Source organism: Helianthus annuus, chromosome 11 (assembly GCF_002127325.2).
Source record: "Helianthus annuus cultivar XRQ/B chromosome 11, HanXRQr2.0-SUNRISE, whole genome shotgun sequence".
In the NCBI taxonomy this organism is placed as follows: domain Eukaryota; kingdom Viridiplantae; phylum Streptophyta; class Magnoliopsida; order Asterales; family Asteraceae; genus Helianthus; species Helianthus annuus.
In genome coordinates, this window is record NC_035443.2 from 154,110,306 (window position 1) to 154,121,972 (window position 11,667).

General features: G+C 34.7%; 1 long non-coding RNA gene across 1 annotated transcript; it reads left to right on the plus strand.

Annotated features, from left to right (window-relative positions):
- The first annotated feature begins 9,389 nt into the window (after nucleotides 1-9,389).
- LOC110887220 lies at nucleotides 9,390-10,569 on the plus strand. The gene is made up of 3 exons (XR_002563157.2): nucleotides 9,390-9,517; nucleotides 10,059-10,112; nucleotides 10,431-10,569. It is a non-coding gene; the product is annotated as an uncharacterized LOC110887220 (long non-coding RNA).
- Nucleotides 10,570-11,667: the final 1,098 nt, after the last annotated feature.

Sequence of the window (11,667 nt, forward strand, 5' to 3'; positions counted from 1 at the left end):
GATTAAACGTTCACATAGCACAAAATAGTCTCAAGTATCACAAGTTTCATGTTTCATGTTTAAAAGGATAGAGCATGTTTCAAATAAGTTTCAAGTGTCACGTGCGTTTAATATAGAATACATGTTGCACCCAAAGTGTTTAAAAGTAAAAATGGGTTCGAGTATACTCACATTGGTTGCGTATGAGAATTCCATAATAACGCACGAGTAAAGATTGAAGAATTCCAAGAGCACGAACGTAAGTGATTATCCTAAATATTTAGAATATCACATAATGAATGCGTTATTATTTATTGGTGTAAATAAGTAATCCTAAAAGTTATTGTTTGTAATCGACTATTTAGATGTTATAGTTTACTTCATAATTAACATTTATGGATGAATTGGTAACTACTTGTGTTATTAGCAAATTTTAAGGGTTTTATTATATAAAAAAAAAGAATTAAAAAAAGAATGAAATCAAAATAAGAAACTGTAAGTTTAGGGGGGGTTTTCTCCAAAGAAAAGAAAAGAAGGATTTAAATAAATTATATAAAAAAAATTGAGATAAATAACTTGGTCTACTAACATTATATGTCTGTTCGTTAATAATCTTACTTTAAAAAAATAGTACATATTAATTTCTATTACATGGAACCAGTGTTGTAAAAGTCGCTAGGCGGTCCCTAGTCGGCCGACTGGGGAGTTGGGAGTAATCGGAGTACTCGGAGAGTACTCGGGGAGTACGCGGACATAGTAAATATAAAGAAAATTAATTGTTATATATTATTTATGTGTTAAAATAAGCATAATTCATGTCAACTGAGTATAATTTAAAATGAAACATGTTTAAAGTTCAAATATTCTGAATACAAGTCCGACTAGTATGAGTACAAGGCCGAGTAGTCCGAGTACAAGGCCGAGTATGCCGATTTTGACCGAGTTTGACCGATTAAAAGTCAACAAACCACGTTGACCGCCTAGACCGACTAGGCCGACTACGTCCGACTAGGCGCCGACTAGGCCGACTAGGCACCGAGTACTCCCGAGTAATCCCGAGGCCGACTAATTGAGACCGCCTAGGAGGAAGTCGCCTCGGAGGGGGTCCGAGGACCGAGTACTCGCCGAGTACTCGGCCGAGTAATCCGACTTTTACAACACTGCATGGAACAATAGTATTTGGTTTTAAACTGTTTTTGTTTTCTTTTCTTAAAAAAAAAAAATACATATTGTTAATATAAAGCATTAGCTACACCACTACGCTCCATTAATTTCTTGTACAATTTAGCATTTCTATTTCATATATGTATCTATGCGTAACCACCTAATAGTCATCTTCCTCAACTTGTTAACTAATTTTCATTAGACTGTATCTTGATTAAGTAAGGAATACATGAAAGAAAAGAAGATAGGTAGTAATCAGAATGTATACCGAAACAAAGAAGGAGCACGGTTCCGTCGTGATTTCCGGCGGGTTCTCCGGTTGAATTTCTGGCGTCATTCTTTTCTTTCCGACCACGCGTGGTGTCGCCTTTCTTGTTAGTATAACCCAGACAGGAAACAGAACGTAATATGGACCGAAACAGTGGATGGTTCCCGTCGCGTCTTCGGTGTAACGTTTGTTGAGTGAGCAAGAGAGAACGTAGACCGTTTGTTATGAAGGTATGATACCAAAAGGTTAAACAGTTGCATGGAACAAAAATTATATCAACGGGAAAAACGAAAAAACAATTGAAATGAGAAAATGTATATACCGAATCGAAGTGACGTGAAATAATGGAGGTCTCCGTTGACGTTTTCGTATCCCCGGTTCACTGCGGTTCCTCCGGCGTTGATGCCAGTTCCGACGGCTGCGGCAAACACGTAAAAGAACACCGCGGGTTTCCTCGGTCGTCTTCCCGATCTCCTGCGAGATTCCGATGTCGAGCGGTTAAGCGAGAGAGAGCGAGTAACAGAGATGGGGGTTTCGAACCAACCGCAAGCTGTATCTATATATGCATTTGGACTCGAGATTGTGGTTGTTCATCGAGACAAAGAGGGTGAGATGGTAAGGCTTGTAAATGGTTGAAGGGTGATGAACGATCTGTGATAAATCTCAAGATATGTATAAAGAAACGGTGGTGTGGTTACAAGGAAAAGAGAAGGATTTCGGTTTAATGCGTTTGTGCGACTCGAGATCTATGGAAGTAGGGTATGATTGATTGTATGTGGTTTCCCATAAGTATAGGTTCAATGGTGGGCTCAAAAATGGAAATGAAATTAATGCTTACTTAAAACTTAGAGGTTAGGTTACAGTTGGCGGCAAAAGAGAATGAAATTGAATTGTTTTATTTTCTAATAATTGCACAAATAGTCCCTTAACTATGGGAGGTTAATAGATTAGGTAGACTAACTTTGTTTAAGTTACATTTCGTCGGATAAACTAATTTTAATGACCTCGTTTACAAACGTCCTTGAAACCATTAACGAACCTAACTAAGTTTAATAGCTAATTAATATTATTATTATTATTATTATTATTATTACGTTTTTATTATCATAGCAATACTAATTATCAATTTGATTAAACCAATAATTAGATAAGTAATGATATTTATAAGCGAATTAAATTTGGGATAAAAATCTTTCGACGATTATTCATTTCGTGAAAATTTCCGTTGGTTCAAGGTTAGGATTCGAATTTTAAAACGGGTCAGATTTCGGGAACCCATTTTGACGGATGTTACAGTCTCCCCTACTTTAGGAGATTTCGTCCTCGAAATCTAATAGAAAGACTTTTGAAAAGATGGCAAGTTGACGAGATGACGACATCTAAAGATTCAAAAGAGAGAATAGATGAGACTTGATCATAATGTTTTGTTTAAGGGAAATTGTTTTCATGAATGCGAGCATCTAGTTTCACATAGCACATAAAAGGTTCAAAAGGTCTGCAAAACACTGAATTTCTCATGACACGTTTTACGAAAGTTTGGTAACATGGTGAAAACACTTATGTATAGGAAGTACCAGCGGCGTATCCACCATGTTTTGACCAGATTATGTCCGTTTCGTTTTCGGTGTCATGTTACGTTCTGCGTTTTACCATACACAGTAGTACACTCTATGGTTCTCATGAGCCAATCACTATAATCCCGTGTGCACCCGCGATTATATTGATCGTCGCATGATCCGCATATCTTGTACTAGTTGCGTATGAATCAAGGTATGCATAAATTTTGAAAATAAGATTGCGAGTGTGTAGAAAGGTAGCATAAGCACATTTGTGTTCCAAATAGTATAAGACCAACGCAAGCGAATCCCTCGGGTTTCGCTCGCGTACAGGTGCGAACGTATAAATTTTGAGTAAAAAGCATGAGCATAGTATAAGTTTAAATTTGAACACGCACGTGAGCATAAACACAAAACGCATGCCAGGAGTATGAGTAAAAGTATAAGCATAACGTGTATTAAAAACGAGCATAAATGTCAGCACAATTTGAGCACAAACGAATGACGTGAGTATAGACACAATTCGTATAAATGAGAGTACAAACAAAAGTACGAGTATAACAGAAATCTTATAAACGTGAGTATAAATGCGAGTACGAATATAACGTAAATCGTATAAACGGGAGTATAAATGCGAGTACGAGTATAACATAAATCGTATAAATGAGAGTATAAATGCGAGTACGAGTATAACATAAATCGTATAAATGAGAGTATAAACACGAGTACGAGTGTGAATACGAGAATAACTATGAGTATAAACATAAGATGCATGAATATGGATGTAAATGTGAAAATTAAGTGTAAAACAGAATGTTTAAATCCGAATGGAATGTATGAGTGTGTATATATATATATATATATATATATGAGTGTAAACGTGTTTGTATAAGTACAAGTACAAGTATGTCGTTGCGAGTATGAGTATAAATATGAGTACAAGTGTAAGCATACGAACGCATTGTGGGGAGTACGTGTGTAAATATGAGTAAGTATAGACACGAAACGTGTCGTGGTAATTATGAGTATATAAATACGAGGATCATAAAAGACGTGAGAATGTGTCTGAATATAAATACAAGTATAAACATAGCGGTATAAGCGTATACGCAAATTGCATACGTATGAATGTGTATATGATTATAAGTAAAACGTAGGTGTATCAATATGAATGTAAGTATCACGTAAATTGCGTGAGTATAAAGGTGAGTGTGAATGTATACGGGTAAATATACGTGTATGAGTACATCTATAAATGAAAGTGTAGGCTGTACAAGTATAAACATGAATAGGAGTATAAGAGTAACCACAAGTGTATGAGCATGATTAAAATGTGGGTGCATAAATTTAAGTGTAAAAAAAATATTTGTATAAGTATGAATAAGATGTAGGTGTATGAATATAAGTGTATACGTTCATGCATATTTGACAAATATAAGTATGAGCGTGTATCGTATGAATATGCTAAGCGTAACGTAAATGCATAAATGCGAATATAAGTGTAGACGTATAATTGTATGAATAAGAATAATAATTGGAACATAAGTGTAACATAATGCATTGTTGTGAGCGAAACGTGGAGTTTATTGAATCAAAACAGGTTGAGTTGTTATGAAATGTAGAATCTAGTTTATAAATGTAAAGAGAGTATAAATCATCCACTATTTATGCAAATAGTACTTTGTAAAAGTATGGGAATGCTACTATGGTTTTAAAAGAATTTACATAGTTGAAAATGTGTCGGTTCTTATGAAGTTTCCTTGCCCACGTGTTTTGAATTTAATTGGCGTATCGAGCGAGGTTTTGAAAAGTTCTTGGGATCAACAAGCTTGCATCGTTTTAGGTAACTTTTATATTAAAAAGTTTTGAAGTTTATAGATTCTTGAGAAAAAGTTGATCCTTAGAAAAAGGAATTTGGTATACGAACTTAGTGATTGTTGAAAAATGTTTATTGGTTTTGAAAATGAGTTTTTGTAAATGCTTAAATAATACTGGTAATATTTTATAGGTGTGTGCGAAAAAGTTGATTTGATTCTCAATTAAAAATAGAAAAATCTCTAGTTTAATGATATGTGAGATGGGTGTGTTTTAGTAATTACGTGGAATACGAAATTTTGTGGGCAATGGATTTATTAGATCGACTAGGTTGATAAGTAGCATTTCGTGAAATTTGAAAATTGGGGAATAAGCGTTTATGGTAAAAGCTAAGAATTTTGTGGGTGTTAGCGATATGTAAATAGATTGTAGAATAAGAAATTCGTTCATATACACAATGCATTTTGAAATGAATGAAGATTTGTAACGATAAATGATTAGACGTAGGCATGATTGTGTTTACATATCATAGTATATTAAAAGAAGGTATTGGTAACGATCACCTAGGTAAGGGAATCACCCAATCTGTTGGTGAGATCGTTGTAATATGAGAAAGAAAGCGAAGTGAATCGTCAAGGTATGGAAATCACTCCTATCTCGATGATATGTCTCCACTCGTTGTTACAAAAGTGTAAATAAAATTACGTGAAAATATGCATGCAAATAATGTATAATCGCATGAAAAGTAATAGCATGATCCATGCGCAAAAGTGAAATCTCAAAAATGGTTCAAAATTGACAAAATATCAAAAATAATAAAGCATGAGTTTGATAAAAGAAACTTGGATGGTTCCAAAACGGAACGTTGACTAACCAAAGTGGTCGAAGAGTCTTTTGAATTTGAGAGCATGCTTTGGCCTAATAGGTGAAATACTCTCGCCGACATGTCGGTTAACGGTATTTACCCTTTCGATTATTACGTTTTCCAATTCAATCGACAATTCGAGACTTGACGGGATTTATAAAAAAAAAATCAAGGAGTGGAACTAATCGACAAGATGCGGGTTTCACCCCTAACTTGGCGATTTCGTATCCTAAGTGTGGTTGGTACTTGTCGGGTCAAAATTTAATTTCAACACTTTGACGAGGGTCCACTAGAATTTAGAATTTGAAATTTCCATTAAGATGTGAATTTCACTCCTAACTTAATGGTGAATTTCATGTAAAAATAGAATCGAGCGAGATGAGAGTCGTTTACCAAATTGTGGGTTTCACGCCTATTTTGGTAAACTCGTCCCATTTGTGTAATATGAGTGTTTTCAAGTTTAAGAAAAATCGAGTAAAATGCCTTATAAAAGGGCGTATGTTAAAGGAATACACAAACAAGTATAAACACATAAGAAAGCATATAAAGAATGCTACATAAAAATGGGACAATAAAACAAGTATTAACACATAGAGTATTATGTCAAGATTAACACATAAAGAATCAAACAATGGAACAAGTATTAACACATAATAAAACAAGTATAGCATGTCAAGTGTTAACACGTAAGTGACATATATGTTTAAAAGATCAAAAGAGAATAAATAAAAGCAAATAAGGTAGCATGCAAGTAGTTCAAGCAAATCATAATAATAAAGCTCTAAAACTATAGACTAGGTTAAAGCATTCCTACTTTTCCTAATTCCCTATAGTTATGGCTCTGATACCAATCTGTCACACCCCAACCGATGGCGGAAACATCGGGATGAGACGAACAAATCGCTCAAAAGCATCATAACACTATTTGTGACAATATAGATTAAATCAAATTTCATAAATGACTAAATTCAAATACATTGATTCAAATAAAGACAAATTGCAACAAACATGGTTTATTATTAAAATGGGTATCTAGTCCATCCTAACTTGATTCTTCAACATCTTGACTGTCAACCTGCAACATGTATTAAAATAGAGTTTCAATGCAAAAGCAAAGAGCGAGTATACAAGTTTGTTTACATAGCATAATAGAATAAAAACTCATATCCAACATGAACATATTAAAATAGTTTCAACCATGCTAGTTTACGTAGTCCAAGTGATAGCCCAAGTTTCCCAATGCGTTAAAGTACCTAACCCAAAGTTTCACGGGAGGTTGATATGTCTCCTCCTAACAATACCCCAAAGACTAACGGGGAGGTGCATTACTCCTATAGCGCTACTATTGTTAAGGCGGAACTACACACAGGGATTAAACGTTCACATAGCACAAAATAGTCTCAAGTATCACAAGTTTCATGTTTCATGTTTAAAAGGATAGAGCATGTTTCAAATAAGTTTCAAGTGTCACGTGCGTTTAATATAGAATACATGTTGCACCCAAAGTGTTTAAAAGTAAAAATGGGTTCGAGTATACTCACATTGGTTGCGTATGAGAATTCCATAATAACGCACGAGTAAAGATTGAAGAATTCCAAGAGCACGAACGTAAGTGATTATCCTAAATATTTAGAATATCACATAATGAATGCGTTATTATTTATTGGTGTAAATAAGTAATCCTAAAAGTTATTGTTTGTAATCGACTATTTAGATGTTATAGTTTACTTCATAATTAACATTTATGGATGAATTGGTAACTACTTGTGTTATTAGCAAATTTTAAGGGTTTTATTATATAAAAAAAGAATTAAAAAAAGAATGAAATCAAAATAAGAAACTGTAAGTTTAGGGGGGGGGGGGGGTTTCTCCAAAGAAAAGAAAAGAAGGATTTAAATAAATTATATAAAAAAAATTGAGATAAATAACTTGGTCTACTAACATTATATGTCTGTTCGTTAATAATCTTACTTTAAAAAAATAGTACATATTAATTTCTATTACATGGAACAATAGTATTTGGTTTTAAACTGTTTTTGTTTTCTTTTCTTAAAAAAAAAATACATATTGTTAATATAAAGCATTAGCTACACCACTACGCTCCATTAATTTCTTGTACAATTTAGCATTTCTATTTCATATATGTATCTATCCGTAACCACCTAATAGTCATCTTCCTCAACTTGTTAACTAATTTTCATTAGACTGTATCTTGATTAAGTAAGGAATACATGAAAGAAAAGAAGATAGGTAGTAATCAGAATGTATACCGAAACAAAGAAGGAGCACGGTTCCGTCGTGATTTCCGGCGGGTTCTCCGGTTGAATTTCTGGCGTCATTCTTTTCTTTCCGACCACGCGTGGTGTCGCCTTTCTTGTTAGTATAACCCAGACAGGAAACAGAACGTAATATGGACCGAAACAGTGGATGGTTCCCGTCGCGTCTTCGGTGTAACGTTTGTTGAGTGAGCAAGAGAGAACGTAGACCGTTTGTTATGAAGGTATGATACCAAAAGGTTAAACAGTTGCATGGAACAAAAATTATATCAACGGGAAAAACGAAAAAACAATTGAAATGAGAAAATGTATGTACCGAATCGAAGTGACGTGAAATAATGGAGGTCTCCGTTGACGTTTTCGTATCCCCGGTTCACTGCGGTTCCTCCGGCGTTGATGCCAGTTCCGACGGCTGCGGCAAACACGTAAAAGAACACCGCGGGTTTCCTCGGTCGTCTTCCCGATCTCCTGCGAGATTCCGATGTCGAGCGGTTAAGCGAGAGAGAGCGAGTAACAGAGATGGGGGTTTCGAACCAACCGCAAGCTGTATCTATATATGCATTTGGACTCGAGATTGTGGTTGTTCATCGAGACAAAGAGGGTGAGATGGTAAGGCTTGTAAATGGTTGAAGGGTGATGAACGATCTGTGATAAATCTCAAGATATGTATAAAGAAACGGTGGTGTGGTTACAAGGAAAAGAGAAGGATTTCGGTTTAATGCGTTTGTGCGACTCGAGATCTATGGAAGTAGGGTATGATTGATTGTATGTGGTTTCCCATAAGTATAGGTTCAATGGTGGGCTCAAAAATGGAAATGAAATTAATGCTTACTTAAAACTTAGAGGTTAGGTTACAGTTGGCGGCAAAAGAGAATGAAATTGAATTGTTTTATTTTCTAATAATTGCACAAATAGTCCCTTAACTATGGGAGGTTAATAGATTAGGTAGACTAACTTTGTTTAAGTTACATTTCGTCGGATAAACTAATTTTAATGACCTCGTTTACAAACGTCCTTGAAACCATTAACGAACCTAACTAAGTTTAATAGCTAATTAATATTATTATTATTATTATTATTATTACGTTTTTATTATCATAGCAATACTAATTATCAATTTGATTAAACCAATAATTAGATAAGTAATGATATTTATAAGCGAATTAAATTTGGGATAAAAATCTTTCGACGATTATTCATTTCGTGAAAATTTCCGTTGGTTCAAGGTTAGGATTCGAATTTTAAAACGGGTCAGATTTCGGGAACTCATTTTGACGGATGTTACATGTTATGTTTAACCTAGTAAAGTATATATGTTAGTAACTTGAGTAGCGGGAAGGTTATGTGACAAATAACAATTTAAGTAAATAGGGGGACTAAACTTGTTAAAAGATGGAAGTTTTATAATTACAAGTAAATAAGAATTAATAAAATAAAAACACACATTATGTGTGTTCTCTGGAGATCGATCAAGAAGGGGGAAGCAAGGGGGAAACCCTAAATTCTGCAAATTAGCAAAAATTGAAAGGGAAATCAAGGCCAAATCACATGCATGAACTCGAAACCTTAACTATCTAAGCTAGTACAACAAGCGGTAAGTCGAATTTTCTGTTTTGGATGAATTGTAGAAAGTGGGTTTTAACCCAATCATGAAACTATGTGGAAATTATACGCAAGTGAGAGTTAGGGTTTCATAATGGTTCGAAAATTCTGCTTGATTTCTGATTGATTGAATGATTTAAGTGTATTACCCAATTGTTGTGAAGAAATCATAAACCCAATGTTTTGCATGTATGCTATTAGATGAAAATTTATACATGATCTTGGATAGAGATAGAAAAATTAGTTAAGATGGTGTAGGATGAAAGAAAGTTATGAACTTGATTGATTCTTGTTAGTTTAGAAGGTGAATAAGTAGAGTTATGCTATAAATACTTGTACCTTGTGCTATGTTGATAATGTGCACACCAAGTGTTTGACAAAATGCCTCAATGAAAATGTTAGTCTTGTAAGCCATAAACTTTATGTGAATTGAATATGTTTATGAAGCATGAGTAAATGGTATGATGTTTTATCGATTGATATGTGTAAATGAGTATGAAACATAAATTAAAAGAATGAATGGTTATATGTAGGCGTTAAGGAAGAAAGTTCGAGTCAAGTGAAGCAACAAGGGAATCAAGACCGAGGTACGCTACTTGTACAAATTTAGAATTTTATCATATAGTTGTTTTATTATTTGGTATGTTAAATTGAATCATTTATAAAAGGGTGTTTGTGTAGAATTTATTAAATGAATCGAGTATGATGATTTGGTACGTAATAGAATGAATTCGTATGTAGGACCCCTTTTTATGAACGGGTCAAAAGAATAGAATGCAAAAATGAAAGAATGTAGTAATGCACAAGTTGCAAATGTCACCTTGGTTTCAAGTCCGTAAGTTAAATTCTTGAGTTAAAGAAAGAAATTTTAGTTCTAATGAGTTTTCAATGTTGTGGTCATGTAGGTAAATCTCATGCCTAGCTATCAAGCTTTGCCCGGTTCGAACACGCCTTAAGCCCGTCAAGCGTTCCGCATTATGTATAAAGTCAATGTCAATTACTTTGTCACTTATGTCTATGTCTAGTAGTTAAACCTAGTTTCTATTATGGTTGTCTTTTGGAAAACTTGTCGTAAGTACGTACATAAACTTAACGGTTTCGTAAGTAAAAACAAGGTATGTTTTGACGTGTATGTTGTGTCTTTTGTATGGTTGCGCATTTTTGAATGATATTAGTTATGAAAAACAGGGGACCGCTCGTTTTATAAACGGGTCATGCCCAAATTTCGTTAGAAAAGTAAGTTGTTATTTTAATAAATTTTAAAAAAAATTATGGGCGTTACAAGTTGGTATCAGAGCCTAGGTTTGAGGGATTTGAGCAGCGAATGCTTGAACTCAAACCGAAAGCTCGTGTGAAGTGTGTGTTCGTTCCGCGGCTCGAAGCAAGTAAGTACCTTTAAGGTTTGAATTTTTGCATTATGAATAATTTGGTTATGAAACATTATGGAATGTTAAGGGGATCATTACGGGATGATGTGGAAAGGTGTGGGGTGAAATGGATTAGTATGGGTTAAAACGGGTTGGAAAGATGGCTGCAAAATAAGAAAATTTACCAAAGTATGCTGGGCGTCACCTGTAACAACCCTCGTCAAAACCACTATTTATTATATTATTTTATTCAATAGGAAAACCTAATTAAGACACCCAAGTAATTCTACACAAACCCTGAAAGTTTCAGAACAATCGGAATCAGGATCAGGACCCCTAAAACTCAAGGGGGGTAAAACCTAGTTGACGATTATCTACTTAAAACGTTGTTGAAATTTAATTGGACCAAATTTCTGACTCATCAGGGCTAGTCCCGTGGGGAGCAAGCCAAAGAATTATAGGTGTCCCTTACGGACCGTAAGGGCTCAGGCTTATGGTCCGTAAGCAGGAGCAAATTCGTGTATAAATAGCAGGCTTCGGGACTTGCTTCTGGGCACAAAAACGACGCTCAAATTCCAAATTGACGTCGAGTTATACTTCTTCTACTACCCAAACACACACACCTCGAAGCGCTGCCGCAATCAGGGTAATAACTCGATCGCTATTACGATTCAACGTCCGATCGATTGTAACTATCCAACGATTGTCCGGGTGCTACTCAAATTGAGCTTATACTTTGTTATTCATCATGATTTCGACTTGAATATTTGAGTGT